Below are 16,258 nucleotides of genomic sequence, written 5' to 3'. Positions count from 1 at the left end.
AAATTGTTTTGCTTCTCTGCACATTCCATAGATTTACTGGGGTAAACTGATCTTCTCTTTATCTGTTCACTAAATTACTTTATGACTTTACCTATTGCCCTAAGAATATTTGTTGATAAATATGGAGACCTTTTACATTTTCCTAGTCATCAAAGGAATGTAAACTAAACCTCGAAGATAATGATTTTCCCCCATCAAAGAGTCATGATAGCAAAGAAACTAATATTGCCACTTATTGCTGGTGTGACATCTAGGAATGTATCCCAACACAGAATTACTTTTAAATAGGGGGGAAAGTTTTATGTACAAGTTACTCAGCACTACTCTATAATAATAATAAAAAAAGTTGAAAACAATCTAAATATCTGATTAAAGGGAACTCATGGAATGACTGGCCATATTGCAATGAAAAATGGCTCTAATGAAGAACAGTGGAAATGTTTATGATATACAGCTAAATGAAAAAGCAGGCTATAACACAGAGTGTAGACAGCGGCAACTATGTTAAAAAAAAAAAAAAAACTATGTATAGAATGTGTTTCTCTTTCACCTCCTTCCTTCACTGGCTGCTCAGGGCCTTCAGAAAAAGCCCTGAAGTTTGCTAGCAATTTTCAGCTGGGCCCATCCTTGCCTCTACTCCCACACTGCTCTGCTTCCCTCAGCCCAGCCTGCTCTCCAGTGTACCCTGCCTCCAGGCCTTTGCATGTGCTGTTCTCTTGCCCAGAAAGCGCTTCTCTCTTCCCCATCTCAGTGCATTCCCCAGTCCTCCTTGACAAGTGTTTTCTGTGCTATACATTGATTTTTAAAGGTCTTGCCTTCTGCTCTAATTTCTCCTGTGCTTTCATTTTCTGCATATTCATCCAGGTACTTAAGAAGAGGAAAGCTTCTAGGAGGCATGTGATTTTTGTATCATATTTACTAAACATACCCTGAAGTACATTTCATGAGCTAACCTAAGAGTTACAGATGCCCAGATCTCTCTCTCCCTCTCTCTCTCTCTCTTTTTTTTTTATTGGAGTATAGTTGATTTACAATGTTGTGTTAGTTTCAGGTATACAGCAAAGTGATTCAGTTATACATATACATATATCCATTCTTTTTCAGATTCTTTCCCATATAGGTTATTACAGATTAGTGAGTAGAGTTCCCTGTGCTATACAGTAGGTCCTTGTTGGTTATCTACTTTATGTATAGTAGTGGGTATATGTTGATCCCAAACTCCTAATTTATCCCTCCCCCACACCTTTCCCCTTTGGTAACTGTAAGTTTGTTTTCTATGTCTGTGAGTCTGTTTCTGTTTTGTAAACAAGTTCATTTGTATCATTGTTTGGCTCCCACATATAAGTGATATCATATGATATTTGTCTTTGACTTACTTCACTTAGTATGATAATCTCTAGGTCCATCCATTTTGCTGCAAATGGCATTATTTCATTCTTTTTACGTCTGAGTAGTATTCCATTGTAGATATGTACCACATCTTCTTTATTCATTCATCTGTCGATGGACATTTAGGTTATTTCCATGTCTTCGCTATCGTGAATAGTGCTGCTGTGAACATAGGGATGCACATATCTTTTTGAATTATGGTTTTCTCCAGATATATTCCCAGGAGTGGGATTGCAGGATCATATGGTAGCTCTGTTTTCAGATACCCAGATCTGTTGCTGCAGGTCCCAGGGGAGCTTGCAATCAGTGCTTGGTGATCTAGCCAAAAGTGGAATAAAGTTGTGTCTGAAAAGTCTTAACTCATGTTGCATGATGAACTCATATTTGCGACTTAGATGTGCTGGTAGTAGCAGAACCAGCGATCATGTGAGGAAAGGGACTTGGAATCCATGCAGCCCCTGATGAGCGTGCACTTGGGACACTGCCCCAGTTTCCCAAGCTCTGCCCTGGGCCTGGTACTCAGTGTTTATCCCCACTGGGACCCTGGCTCATATTGAACAGACAAGTCCAAGGTTGGTGGGAAGGAAAGTATAGCAAGTATCTATCCGTCATTCAAGATAACACGTAATAAAAATCAAATGCTATATAAATCTTTCATGATTAGACACATACAGGTCAGGAGCCAGGGCAGGATGCATAATGGCAACTACAGAACATCCCTCAATATTCTTTCTGATAATACAAAATCAGTTCACATCAAATACACTTAAAATAACCAATTCACCCAATATTATTTGATATGGCTAACAAGAGCTGCAATTGAATCTTAATTTGGTTCATGAGTATATTCAGCAGTTTCTTAAAACTCTTCATATAATCACAGTGCTTTATTGTTGAAATTACCAGGTTTTGTGATACAAATATATCAGATTCATAATTAAAATGCTGTTGTCTATTAATGCCGCCACAGCATTTCCCCAAGTAGACACTTAAAAAAAAATCCTACACACTTTCAAAGATGAATGAACTCCTCTTTTAGGAGAGATCCCTCCCTACACATGCTTTATTTATTAATATTTATTAATATTAATATGTATTAATATGACCAATCTAGAGAAGAATAAAATATTACGAGAATGAGCACTAATGAGGCCTAGAGCACAAAATTAAAAATAGCCACCACTTTGCCTAAACTGTGAAATAGTCCTTCCAGACTTCCCACCTCCTCCGTGGTTTGACCGTGGTATTGATTCTAAGGCTCATCCAACAATGTGGTCCGAGTCATCACAGAAAAAATATAAAGCTATAATGCAAGTTTTTTTTACAGAAGGTTCCAGTATGGTCAGAATAGCTTATCTTATGCCCTACTCTGTGGTTTAGGGATGGATGGGGAGTCTGGTCCCCACCTGCTCCCCACAGGGCTCTGGGACCAGAGAGGATTTCCACACGTTTGCCATAACTGGCCAAGCACAGAGGAGCCAGATGGCAAGCAAGAGTGAGGCAGGAGTGGACCTGAGTTTAGAGGGCAGTGGAAAAGAGCTGGGGAATACTCTTCCCTCCACTGACTGGGTGGCCAAAAATCTAAAAAGGACTTTGGGGTATACTGCTCTTGGAAAGCAACAGTGCATTTTCCCCAGGAAGCTAAGCATTGGTGCCTAGGAGCTCCCAGCCTAAAAAAAACCAACAGATTTTTGGGTTTCCGGCAAACCAGGCATCGCCCTGAAAGGCTCATCATATTCTCACATTCTTGTATAACCTGTTTTGCCCCCTCTGGTTTAATTTTCGTGAAAATCTGTAAAATGAAATTGACTAGAGCAGAGGCATCCAGCCTTTTACCACCAAGTACTCTTTTTAGTATCCTCAATCACAGAAAAAAAGAAGTAATCATTAATTGGTTTTCCACTTTTTAGGTTCAGAGCACCTGATCAGCAGGCAGAACAAATATTATCCCAAATCACTGATGTTGTTCTAGCCAAATGCCATGACTCATGGCATTTTAATCAGACACCGGGTTCTTACAGCAGGTCCATGGTGAAGGCTGTTGGACTTTGGGAGATATTTTTAAAAGTCTGAGGACTCCTTTCAGTGTCATGAAGACTCTCGACAAGCTGGGGCCTGGTGTGTTGGACAGAAGAGAACCTGGGAAGCAGAGAGCCCAGAGCAGGCCGATGTAGATGCTGCTGGGGCTGAGGATTTTACACGCTTCCGGTGGCCTTGGTGGAGCCGGAAGGCAGAAGTTCACACAGTGCAGAGCAGGTCTGTTTCCAGGGTCAGGGGGAGCTCTCCAAGAGCAAGCGAGGTGCTCCAGGGACACAAAGGCTAAACAACAACAACGCAGATAGATATTTTGAAAGCTTTCCAAAAAGCTTAAAAAAAAGGGAGGAGGAGGAGAAGGAAAGACAGACAGACAGACCCCGAGGAGAGACTATATAATCACGTGTGCCCTTCAGAACACAGGTGACAGACATGGTTTAAATTTCCCCATTTCCACTGGGGAAATCAGCACTGTTGAGCAGATGCCATGTGCCAGGCACTGTGCTGGGTGCTTTATGGGGCTGGGTTTTTCCAATAGCATAGTGGGGATCACACACATCAATTCTCTTGCCCGTGCCCCTGGACTCATGGCCTAATGCCCGCATGAAGGGCACTGTCACCTGAACAACCACGGCAGCATCAACTACAGCGACATGGACAGAAACAGGTAATGTTACTGAGAGCTTGACCAAGATCAGGTACAGGATTAGCTTTTTACATGGATCAATTAGTTCAGCCCTGAGGACATCCCGATTACAGAGGCACTATTATGATAATCCCCAATTTACAGCTGGAAAAACCGAGACTCAGTGACTTCACAAAGAGAGAGAGAAGGATATCTGGGACCCAAATCCCAAGTCTGTCTGGCTTCAGAGACCTTGCTTATAATAATTAGAGTGGATGATAAGAGGGGATAAAAATGAAGAGCTGCTTCACTAAAGTTTCCACAGAACCCAGAGAGCAAAAAAAACAGTGTCAGCGGCCATGGAGGTGGAGGCACACTTAACACAGAGCCTCAGGGAGCCACGTGTGGACTGAGCTGGCCCTGCAGCTCCCAGCATCCACCACGCCCAGCCATGCATGGCAGCCTGCTGTGAGGGCAGAAGAGAAGGAAAATTGTACAACTGACGCGGGAACCAAGAGAGAGAAATTCCACTTTCCCCAGCCATCCCTCCCCCATCCCCAAGTCCTGGAAGTGTTTGGGAGGATTCTGGGGGCCTGAGGGGAGGGCTGGGGGCCCTGCTGAGTGAGTGATACTGTGTTTTGAGACATAGGAGATTTCGACTGTTGACTGGACACTGTTTTTACTCCCAAACTGGTGGACCTGGGAAGTCAGTCCTGCATTTACGGAGCGTGAATAGTTTGTTTGGCTGGTGGGTCTTGTATCTTTTTCACATCTATATAGGTATTTTCTGAGTTGGAGCTCAAGCTTCTTTCATGCAAAGACTTCCCCTTCTTTGTACAGGATTTTGCAAAGTGTTGCATGAATTTCAACGTTTTGAAATGTTTTCTATCATGATGGCAAATACGACTGAGAAAGGAATCTTCTTCACAAAGCTCGTTAGTTCCAGATGACCCTCTCCTTAACAATCCTTGGTGTATTTTTCCTAGAAATGAGGGAGGTGTTCCATTGCTATTTTTAAATAATTGGGTTGAGTATGTTCACAGTGTGTTAGTTCCTTTGTCTAATATGGACACATCTTAGATTTAGTGGGCTTGAGCCCCATCTAGACCATTATTTGCCATTTGACTGCCTGGCCATCAAGCAGATTGCTTTATGATCTGATTGGATTGTTATAGACTTAACCTAAGTAGCAAGAGGAGACCGAAAGATGATGGCTCTCAACAGGCTCTCGTGTCACTGCTCTAGGACTTACAGTGGATCCCTATTGCCCTTTGGATCCACCGGAGACTTTGGTCCCCACTCTCCCTCACGCAGGCTCCCCTGCCATGTGTACTACATTTCATGCCTCAGCCCCTCTCTGCTCTGGGGCCTCTGCCCCATGGGGAGCTCTCAGGAGAATGTGTCTCCCTTCTCACAGCCAGCAGGCTGCGGTAACTAAATGAAGACATGCTCAATCAATTTGTAATTAACATACCATTCAAAGGCCTGACAAGCATCACACATTCGGAAAACCAAAGACAGGATTGGGAAGGACTATTTTCAAGAGTGAAAAGAAAAAAAAAAAAAGGGCTTTAAATAAGGTTTACATTTGTCAGCATTTCTACCTGAAATAATAATAATAATAATTTTTAAAAAACGGAGAACAGAAGCAGCCTCTTGAAAAACAGCCTGTTCAAAACCACAGAGCTATATTAAAATACACACCAGCACAGACGTTCTATCACTTTAAAAATGTTTTGAATGCCTGATGCCAAGCAGGATGCCGGGGGTTTCTTGCAGCCAGCACCAAGTGTTGAGGAAACATCAAAAAACAAAAAACAAAAAACAAACCCTCCATGTTGACTCAGCCAAAATAAACATTTCATTACTCCCATAATAAAGATGACTTCTCGACTGAGTAGATGAAATTCCAGTTAGCTAGCTTTCCAGGTTGTCTGTGTAGGCAGTTTTTAGAGACACAGCATAATAACATGCATGATAAAGTATTGAATTCGATTGGCTGGAGGGAGATTGAAGGAGAAAGACAGCACTGTGAGTTAGTGTGATAGGCCCTAGCAGGGAATTTGATGGATGCTTGAATCCATCCACGACTAGTGTGCCCTGTACTGGGTGCTTTACTAACAGTGCCCAGAAACCTAAAAATAAACGAATTGTTGAAAATATGAGGAGACTCTTTCCAAGGAACATGCTAAAAATCTCAGGGTGGTTTTTGGAATTTTTAAGAAAGAACGAGAGAGAGAGAGAGAGAGAGGAGGAAGGCAGGAAGGCAGGAAGGCAGGCAGGAAGGAAGGAAGGAAGGGAGGGAGGAAGGAAATAGGGAAGGAGAGAGGAAGAAAAAGGGGAAAAAACAATGACTTAAGTGGCTTTGTAATTCCCCCCCATTCTCGTGAGTAGCAATCACCCATACATTCTTCAGGGCTTTCCCTCCTATTTTATCTTGTTTCATTTCCATCACAACCTTGAGGGAACCATTTTTTTAGCAGGGAAATGAGCACACAGAGGTTATATGACTTGCCCACGTTGATGCGGCCAACAGATTGAGGAGTGGGAACCACAGTCAATCTCTTCAACGAGCAAACCCAAGAGGGCCCACCCATTCTGTATTGTAGAATGAACCCTCCTGCCCCTTGCCTGGTGTCCCTCTGTCCTTGTGTTGCTGTTCAGGTCACATACGGAATGACTTAGAGAAAGTCTTCTGAGGGCAGGGCCATGGACTTAATGATGACCATAGATCCTGGCCACATGATGGTTTCCTTGTGATTCTACAAGTGTATAGTGTGCCTCTATGTAAACAGAATCCCTTGTGCAGGAAGTTGGGATTGGGCTTGGATTCTTATTGACCCAGTTGCATATGTTAGGAAAGGGCATAAAAGGAAAGGAACTGATGATGTTCACTGATGGTCTGTTTTCCTACGGAGAACTCATTGCTTTCAACCAGTGGCCCTCACCTGAACTACTCCACATGAAGTCCAGTTGACAGAGTGAGAATTTAGGTGGCTTCTTCCAAGAGTCTGCACCAGAGGCTCCTCAATCCCCTAATTTTCCGGGCTCAAAACTCTGTTGGCCTCTATACCCCTCAATCCTTTATGGCAGGTGGGGGATGGAGACTCTTAGAGGGTATGGGGTTGGCTAGGAGGGGTCTTTGGAATGGGTTTCTCTCTCCAATACTCAGATCATCCCCTGGAGAAAACCTGCTGCCATTTTGACTCTGCAATCATTTAATGTGGTGAAAAGTTGCCATAGCAACATGATTTCTGCATCAGGTTGACATAAATTCATGCTTGCCTGGTGTGAAAAGGAAAATTGAGCATTCAATCTCCACCAGAGTACTTATACATAGGAGCAGATGGAAGCTACAAATCCTGACTTTATTATTATTATTTTAAAAAAATTTAGTATGGGTTTGAACATATGCAAAAGTAGAGGCAAATCTAACAAAGCTTCACGTGTCTATTGCCATCTTTAATAACCATCAACATATGGCCGATCTTGTTTCATTTCTACCCTCCCTCCTTCTCCAGACCTCACCCACTGCCTTATTGTTAAACAAATCCTAGCTATCATGTCATTTCATTCATTAATACCTCAGTATGAATCTCTAAAAGTTAAGGACCCTTTTTTTTTTTTGGCTACACCATGTGACATGTGGGATCTTAGTTCCCCAACCAGGGTCAAACCCGTGCACCCTGCAGTGGAAGTGCGGATTCTTAACCATTTGCCCGCCAGGGAAGTCCAGGACCCGCTTTTTAACAAATGATTCTCACAAGAGTATTAAGTAAAAGATAAAAATAAAGGAAGATTTCAGAACACAAATTCTGCCTTTCTCCCAAACTAAATTATTTAAACTGCATCTATTCCCTTTTATTAATATTCTACTTCAGACACTATTTATTTTTTGGCTTAAAGTATAATAGCACTTTGTAGCAGGCAGCGTTCCAAGTACTTTACAAGAATTATCTCATTTAATCCTACCCTGTGAGGTAGATAATATTATCCCATTTTGCAGATGAGGAAAATGAGGCACAGAGAAGGCTTAGTAACTTGGCCAATACCAAACACTCAGAATAGGTAAATGACCAAATACATTGTTTTTGGTTCCTCATCCGGGCTAATCTTACCATTGAAAAGGCTGCATGTTTAGCTTACAGTTTGCAGCTTGTCCGGTGCCTGCCTTCCTGTGCTTTGCACTTCCGTACCTACTCTTAAGACTTGACATTGAAACCTTACTGAGCATTGGGATTGACATATACACACTACTATATATAATATAGATAAGTAATAAGGACCTACTGTACAGCATAGGGAACTCAATACTCAGTAATGGCCTGTATGGGAAAAGAACCTAAATAAGAGTGGATATATGTGTATGTATAACTGCTTCACTTTGCTGTACACCTGAAACTAATACAACATTGTAAATCAACTATACTCCAATAAAAATAAAAAAAAAAACTTACTGAGCAGAAACAGATCTCTGATGATCACCTATCTTTATGCCCACAAAGTATATTTTCAACTGTCACATATATTCTATTAAATCCTGAGCAATATCCTTCAGTGGAAACTTTTGGAAGGTTTTATCCCTGAGAAGCAGAGCAGTGAGGCAGCAACCATGCTGGGTGATATCACTCAATCACTTATTGGCTGTCCTTCGGAGGGTGAGTTGCTGAACTCAGCTCCTGGCACGTACCCTTGCCCCGTCAAAACCTTCCCACCTTGTATTGCAACCATCCCCTTACTACTAGTCTGTTTTCTCAGAGGCTTCTTGAGGGCAGGAGCCAATCTGCCATAAGTTGGTTTGGCTGTTTGTTCTTTTTCTGTGTCTGGGCATCGAAGCTGGCACATAGTTAAGTACTCAATAAATGAGTTTTTCTGGACATTATGATTCTCTGAGTTCTTTTAATTTTTCTTTCAAATCAAGCAAATAGTGATGTATCTGGCGGTGACTGAAATTCAAAATAGATAAAAGCAGCCACATAATTCAGAGAAAATACAGATTTTTAAACTGAGGAGAAAGATGTTCCTGTCTGATTTTCCACTCTGTCTGCCAACATTGACGTTATTCTATATACAATTTCCCAGTGCCTTTGTAGACACAGTCTTTGGAGTTTATCTTGGAAAAAAAGAGCAGTATATTATCTGAAGTTTAACATTTAATATTTTAAGATTTAAGATTCTTAAGTTGAATTGCCACTACTAATAGTTATTTTAGGTTTCTAAGAGAAAGGCAAATATATACAACAAGAACTGAAAAGGTACAATTAAAGTCAATATTAGTAGAATGTACAGGCCTTTCCAAGTTATCCCCAAATACTTGCTTCACACTTAATAATACAGTAAAAAGATCATATGCAAATGTTCTGAGACTGTTCTGGTTTCAAATATTTGCTGTATTGCTCTCATGTGTATTTACCAGATCAGATACCAGGCTTTGGTTTGGAAAATACAATTACCGTACACAATGGACTAATAACAATATTAAAGTTGTGCATTGACTCAGCACTCCCCCTTCTTACACAAGCTTGTGCTTCTTTCTGTATTTTATTCCAGGTGACAGCAAATATTGAAAGTATCTCATGTGATGTTGCTGGGATTATATTGAAAATGATTGTTTTTTAAATGTAGCTGTGTAGCTTATATACTTCAAGCTGTTTCCTGAGAAATAGAAGTAATCCTAGGCAAGCACTTAGGTGAAAAATCAGAACTCTGGTAATTTGCTCTGCACTTTTTGCTTAATATAAAACCAGAAAGCAATTTAACATTTAACATATATGTCACCCATCACCTAGTTTCTGCATTTTTGTCAAGAAAGATTCTATAAATGGTATTCTTCCTTTTTAAAATTTATTTTATTGAAGTATAGTTGATTTACAGTGTGTTAATTTCTGCTCTGCAGCAAAGTGATTCAATTATACATATACATATACTTTTCCATTATGGTTTATCACAGCGTATTGAATATAGTTCCCTGTGCTATACAGTAGGACCTTGTTGTTTATCCATTATATATATATATAATAGTTTCCATCTACTAATCCCATACTCCCAGTCCATCCCTCCCTCACCCACCCCCCCCTTGGTAACCACAAGTCTGTTCTTTGTCTGTTTTGTTTCACAGATAAGTTCATTTGTATCATATTTTAGATTCCACATATAAGTGATATTATATGGTATTTGTCTTTCTCTTTCTGACTTACTTCACTTAGTGTGATAATTTCTAGGTCCATCCATGTTGCTGCAAATGGCATTATTTCATTCTTTTTATGGCTGAGTAGTATTCCACTGTATATATGTACCACATCTTCTTTATTCATTCATCTGTCGATGGACATTTAGGTCATTTCCATGTCCCGGCTATTGTGAATAGTGCTGCTGTGAACATAGGGGTGCATGTATCTTTTCGAATTATAGTTTTCTCCAGATATATGCTCAGGAATGGGATTGAAGAATCATATGGCAACTCTATTTTTAGTTTTTTGAGGAACCTTCATAATGTTTTCCATAGTGGCTGCACCAGTTTACATTCTCACCAACAGTGTAGGAGGGTTCTCTTTTCTCCACACCCTCTCCAGCATTTGTTATTTGTGGACTTTTTAATGATGGCCATTCTGACCAGTGTGGGGTGGTAACTCATTGTAGTTTTGACCTGCATATAAATGGTATTCTTGATACTGGGAGGTGTGTGTGTGCATGTGTGTGTGCAGCTTATTATTAAGGGATCTGAAATTCCAGCTCAGCTAACTGACTTCTTTGCCATCATTGAGAAATTGCTTAATTTGATGTGGCTTGCTTTAATCTGTCAAAAATGGAATAATATATGAGTCTTCATATATTATCATGCTTAGGAAATGCAGACGTGTCTAGGCAGTGATTCAGTGTTCAACAAATATTTATTTGTTAAATATTTACTCTTCTGCCTCAAAAATAATCATAGATGTTATTCCAGGTTCTGGGACCCTTTACTTCCTAACCCCACACCCCTTGATTCTGAACTCTGGGGTTTTGTTTTAACTCAAGGACAATAACCAGGCAACTAAAAATCTGTATACTGAGCGCACAAGAAAAGTCGGGAACTGCAGAAGCCATGGTGACAGTCTCGTGTGTGAGAAGAAGGGGAAGCTTGTCTGCTGCCTCTCACAGGCCCTGCAGTGTGCGTTGCTGTCAAAGAGCTTGAGAACAAAATGCTTGAGCTTGAGAACACTCCTCCTGGACCCTGCCCCCCAGGGTGCTCTCCTGAGCCTGGCCCACACTCTGGCTTCCGTTGCAGAGTAGTGGTCCTCCTGCAAGGCACAGCCTCTCACTGGCCTTGTCCCCAGATGTCTTTCTTTGCTCCTAGGCGTGAGCAGGCAGGGACTTTGGCCATACGTCATTGTTGCCAAATGCCAACTTTAACAAAATTGTTAATTGTGCGTTCTTTCGAAGCAGAGTTTTAGTGTATCAGTGTCAGAGTTCAGAGAAGCAGCGTTTATACTTGTGTTTAACCAAAGCTCATGATGCTGCGCAAATCACTGACACAAGTGCTCGCCCCACTTCCCAGTCTGCAGAGTTCACCCTTCAGGCCTTTTTCAGAAACATTGGGAGAGCAGATGGAAAAGTCAACCAAACTGAAAGTCAGAAAGCATGGCCTTCATCTGGGAGGAAAAAAGCCTTTTGTTGCTGCTGCCATGATAGCTCAGGAGAAGCATGGGGTAAGGTCTCAATTTTACCTAAGAAATGACACCTAAAACTTTATATTTGTTTTTATTGATGTAAAACTATAGTCTCTGAAATCGGTAAGGCCATTCCTTCTAGTATCATTTATTCTAAATGCAGGCATAGGGACTTCCCTGGTGGTGCAGTGGTTAAGAATCCACCTGCCAACGCAGGGGACACGGGTTTGATCCCTGGTCCAGGATGATCCCACGTGCCATGGAGCAACTAAGCCTGTGCGCCACAACTACTGAGCCTGAGCTCTAGAGCCCGCCAGCCACAACTACTGAAGCCCGCATGCCTAGAGCCTGTGCTCTGCAACAAGAGAAGCCACCACAATGAGAAGCCGGCACACCACAACGAAGAGTAGCCCCTGCTCGATGCAACTAGAGAAAGCCCGCGTGCAGCAACAAAGACCCAATGCAGCCAAAATTAAATAAATTTATTAAAATAAATAAATAAATGCAGAAATAATTCTATGGACAATAAATAGCAATTCCTGGGATGGCTTGTTGGAAGAAACCAGACTTTGAGAATAACCCCAGAGGTACCAACTTATTCTAAATAAAACATGACCCCAAGATAGTTAAGTGGGTCATCCGTAATAGTTAAATTTATTGAGACGTACTATGTTGCAGGTACTGTGCTAAGGCTATGACATGGATTACCTAGTTAAATCTTCATAATAAGTAGGAAAAGTACTAGCGTGGTATCCACTTTTTAGAGGAGGAAACTGAGGCTTGGAGGTATAACCTTGCCCAAGGGCATACAGCCAGCAAGTAGTAAAGCCTGCCAGGATTCAGATTCCCCCCTCACTCTGTTGCCCAAGCTCTCACCTGCCGTGTCAGACCATCTCTCTCTAGGCTATGGGTTTCTCTCTCCATCAACACCCACCCCAATCAGGCCATCTGAGTCAGTAAGAGTGATTTCTTTGTTCACATGTATTAAACTTCATACTTTGGCTCTTCGTGTGCCCAGAAGAATAAGCAAAGAAATTGGCAGGAGTGAAATGTATTTACTATAATCCATTTTCACAATTCTTAAAACTCCTAGAGAAATTTTATAATAGTTAAACATCTTAAGGTAAATAAGGTAACTAATTTCTGCACATACTTTATTTAAGGATTGGAGTGTGTGTTCAATTTAGTCATAAAATGACGTTCCACAGTCCACAGAGTGAATGCTATTTTCCCACCGTTAAAAGTCTATTTTTCACAGGAAATTTTCCTGACCTAAAAGGGTTAAGATTATAGGAATGATCATATAGGACACCCTAGAAAACCTAGAAATCATGCCTTCATCATGCTTCCAAGTTGGGTATCACCCAAGTATCCATCTGTAGACTGAACATCTCCAAGTCCATGTCCCCTAGACACCTCAAACTCTTGTATCTGAGATCAGACAAGACAAGACATCTTCCTCTGCAAACCTGCTCTTTCTCCAGGGTTCCCCCTCGGTCAATGGCTCTACCAACCATCCAGTCCCCCAAACGGAAACCTGGGGGCTTTCTTCCCCCTCATCTCTCCCTTACTCCCCACATCCAATTGCTGGCCAGGCTTTGTCTCTTCTTCCTCTGGAGCCTCCCTTCTCTCCGTCCTTCTCAGTTCAGCTCTCCTTATTACTCACCTGGATCAATGCCACATTTTTCCTCAATACCCACGTTAGGCATCTTCTCTGGGAGGTTTTTCTTGCCTCCCTGCACCCCTCAGTATGGGCTCCAGTAAGTTCACTCTACCTCTTGTGCTCTCCTCTGTCAGCACTCATCCTGTCCCCTAATTGCATGTTTACTTTTGTATTTTGCCCCAGTGCACTGCAGGCTTCTCGAGAGTGGGCACTGTGTCTTATTTGTGAATAGCCGGCTCTGAACAGAGCCTGGCACTTGGTCATCACTCATTAAAGTCTGTCGAGTAAGTGGAGGAAACTTTCAAGCGCTCTGTCTTCGGCGCTCCGGAGGGAACCCTGTCAGGGTCAGCGCGTGATCACACAGCTTATCCACTTGGGGCTTGGGGTAGGCTCGCCAGGAGTTACATTTCCTTTTCGTTTATCTCTTTTGTGATAATAAAGAAGAGCACAGCAAAATCAGCGGCATTTAGGACAATGTTATGAATATTATAGGCCAGAAAAAAGAGCTTGTTAAAGAACAATGGACAGGTCAAACAGGCTCAAACCTAGGGATTCGGTTTTTAGTCTTCATGCAGTAACACATCTGATTTCTACATTACTGAAAACCAGCATATAATACACTACCTGGCTACAGCAGCTATTCAAAAATTAATAACAATAAAAACAATAATATTTATCACTTACTAAATGTTTCCTCTGTGCTTCCTATTCTGAGTGTTATGTGCATAGGTCATTTAATCCTCACAATTTTATAAAGCTGGTATGAATACCCCCATTTTATAGTTGAGGACACAGAGTTAAGTGACATGCTTAAGGTCACCTGCAAGTCAGTGGTGGCACCAGATATGGACCCAGCTGTCTAATTTCAGAGGCCACTTTTGTTAGTCACTGCTGCCTGACCCAGTGCACACAGGACTCTGTGGTTCTACTCAGCCAAACTCTCAGCCATGAGTGACAGCTGCTGAAATACAATTTGTAAGCGTGTAGAAAAACACAGACTGTTTCTGACATCCTTTCTGATAGTCACAGCTTTACCCAAATTCAGGCAAATAATCAAATATCACACATGCTAACTTGTTGAACATTATGTCTTTTCTTAGCTGTAAGTAAAGGTAGACTTCATTAAAAAGGCATTTTGCTCCTCAAAAAAATTCATCCTCTTCCTCCACAGAATTATCTTTCTGGAAGATATCTGTTCATATTACTTGGTTTGGGTAGGAACTGAGATTTATTTTTTTTAGAATGGGTGGAAAATATATTTATGCTAATTACACAGATCTTTGAATCTTCTTTTGTCATGGTAAAAGAATGAAAATCATCTGCTTGCTGCTACCCACACCTTTTGAACAGTCTTCTACCCCAGTTGGCTTGGTTTTTACTTGTGGACTGGGAAAGATAACATGGGCCAGAATTGTGTTGGCACAAAATGGCCTGACTCTAAAAGCTATAATAGCGAACAATTTCTTCTGAAAGGCAGCTCCTGGAATTACTGACAGAAGCATCCTCTGACATGACCAGCTTCAACTAAATGTGCTCAGGGCTCCAACCCCACTGGGCTTCTTAAAAATAGTCATGCATGAATAGTGAATAGCAAAGAGGAGAAACACAGCCATAAATTTTACATTTTCTCTCTGATGTCCATTCCTCTGTATTACCAGCCATAAAAATATGATCCACTGAGCCTGCTAGCATGAAATACTACAGAAATGAGAGGAAATTAGGTTCTATTACAGGCATACCTCAGAGATATTGCAGGTTCAGTCCCGGACCACGGTAATAAAGCAAATAACGCAATCAAGCGAATCACTCAAATTTTTGTTTTCCCAGTGCATATAAAAGTTATGTTTACACTACACTGTAGTCTATTAAGTGTGCAATAGCATTATGTCTAAAAAAAATGTACACACCTTAGTTAAAAAGTACTTTATTGCTAAAAAATGCTAACCATCATCTGAGCCTTCAGCAAGTAGTAACATCACTGATCACATATCACCATAACAAATATAATAATGAAAAAGTTTGAAATATTGTGAGAATTACCAACATATGACAGAGACACGAAGTGAGCAAATGCTTTTGGAAAAGTGGCACAGATAGACTCGTTTGATGCGGGGTTGCCACAAACCCTCGATTTGTAAAAAAATTGCAGTGGTGTCTGTGGAGTGCAATAAAGCAAAGCGCAATAAAACGAGGTAAGCTTGTAACTGAGTGCTTCACTCACCTGTTAACTCGCCTGTTACATGTTCTGGTTTATAGGGTCCATGCTCACAAGGGTATAAGACCTTTATTTCCTTTACCAGTTCTAAGTTTGTTAACATCACTTAAAATATATATATTTGGGGGTTATACCATGTGTCAAATTCTCAAGGACTTAAATGTGAAACACCTTTTTTTTTTTTTTAACAATTAGGAGAATCAGTGAGTTATGATAAAATGGCTTAAATGTACTTAAAAACAATTCCCCGAAGAGCTGTGCATAAATGAGTGCATTATTTATCACTTCAATATTAAGAACTTAAAAATGAAGAATCTGTTTTTTAAAATTGCTAAGCCACCAGAGTAAGTGTCCTCAGATTGACTCATTCCCCCCACCCCGTTTATCTAGTTTCTTAAGTAGCATGCTAGACCACTCTCCACAGAGAAGAAAATGTTCTAGAGTAAAGAACAATCGGTAGCTTAAATTAAGATTATTGAACTAACTGATCAACAGCTCATTAAGATAACAATAGGTAAATAACTCTTTAATATCCTTTGGAACTGAACATTTTTAAATATTAAGTTGGAATTGAAAGATTTGGGGAAATATTTAGTAAATAAAAATAAATAAATAAATAAATAAAATTTAGTAAATTTATTTAGTAAATTTCGGGGAAAATTTAGTAATTGTGTATATATGTG

This window comes from Lipotes vexillifer, unplaced genomic scaffold, assembly GCF_000442215.2.
Source record: "Lipotes vexillifer unplaced genomic scaffold, Lipotes_vexillifer_v1.1 scaffold316, whole genome shotgun sequence".
NCBI lineage: Eukaryota > Metazoa > Chordata > Mammalia > Artiodactyla > Lipotidae > Lipotes > Lipotes vexillifer.
This window is presented reverse-complemented; position numbering follows the sequence as displayed.